This window comes from Callorhinus ursinus, unplaced genomic scaffold, assembly GCF_003265705.2.
Source record: "Callorhinus ursinus isolate GAN/ISIS: 27379988/994484 unplaced genomic scaffold, GSC_fseal_2.0 scaffold4, whole genome shotgun sequence".
NCBI lineage: Eukaryota > Metazoa > Chordata > Mammalia > Carnivora > Otariidae > Callorhinus > Callorhinus ursinus.
In genome coordinates, this window is record NW_027397066.1 from 82,704,462 (window position 1) to 82,706,100 (window position 1,639).

Sequence of the window (1,639 nt, forward strand, 5' to 3'; positions counted from 1 at the left end):
CCTTAAAGCTTTGTGGGTCAGACTCCCACGCTAATTTCTTGGTGAGCTTCAACTATTTTAATCCAACCATTCAATGGATCAATTTAAAGAAAGATGTTTTAGGGCGTCTGGGTGGCTCAGTTGGTTAAGCGACTGCCTTCGGCTCAGGTCATGATCCTGGAGTCCTGGGATCGAGTCCCACATCGAACTCCCTGCTCAGCAGGGAGTCTGCTTCTCCCTCTGACCCTCTTCCCTCTCATGCTCTCTATCTCTCATTCTCTCTCTCTTAAATAAATAAATAAAATCTTTAAAAAAAGAAAGAAAGAAAGATGTTTTATTTGCATATTTTTCCATAGAGTACAACATCCAACTAAATAAACAAGAATAAAACTAAAGTGAGAAAAAGTGGTCAAGATTTGGTTAGAGATGCAGAGTGGCAGAAGTTTACCGACAGTTGACTCTATTTTCAAAAACTTTATTTTCAGTCCTCTTCCCATGACAGAAACATTGGAGGAAGGGGGATTTCATTTAAGTTTTGTAACCAGTTACCTAGAATCTAGATGGCACCCCATAGAAAATATTCCCACTGATTTTCAAGAGTTCCCGCCTCCAACAAATTTTACAATTCAAACACAAAATAGTATTATAAAAAGATGTCCAAACTTGTAATCTGTATAATAGATTGGGCTAACATAGGACTCTTTCACTCAAATTATGACAGATGCTAGATATTACCCAAAGAAAATGAAAACACTAATTCAAAAAGATATATGTAACCCTGTTCATTGCAGCATTATTTACAGTAGCCAAGATATGAAAGCAACCAAAGTGTCTGCTGATAGATGAGTGGATAAAGAAGACATGATACACACACACACACACACACACACACAATGGAATATTACTCAGCCATAAAAAGAATGAGATCTTGCCATTTGCAACTGCATGGGTGAACCTAGAGGGTATTATGCTAAGTGAAGTAAGTCAGTCAGAGAAAGACAAATACCATATGATTTTACTTGTATGTGGAATCTAAGAAATAAAACAAATGAACAAACAAAAAAACAGACATAAATACAGAGAACAAACTGGTTGCCAGAGGGGTGGGGAATGGGCAAAATAGATAAAGGAGATTAGGAGGTATAAACTTTTAGTTATAAAATAATTAAGTCATGGGGATGAAAAGTACAGCATAGGGAATATAGTCAATAAAACTGTAATAACGTATGGTGACAGATGGTGACTAAACTTATTGTGGCGAGCATTGAGTAATATACAGATTTGTCACATTGCTATGTTGTACACCTGAAACTAATATAATATCGTATGTCAATTTTACTTAAATAAGAAAATAAAGTTAGTCTCTTTTAAGTGACACAAATGCTAGATAAGTGACAATAAAACATTTTAAAATATATTCAAAGTTCAGAAAACGTCTCAGTGCAGGAAATACAGAACTCAAAACCAGACCAATAAGGAAGCATCATGTGCCCCCTTTCCTGCATGTGGGTATCAGAACCAGATACGTGTCCAGTGGGTTAAAGGGCATGCTTTATGGATACAGGAATTAGCCACAGTTCCAGTGCAAAGTGCTGTTTCTTAGCTCTTTACATAAAGTCATGAATAAAGAAGGGCTGACCCATTACTGAAAAGATTACAA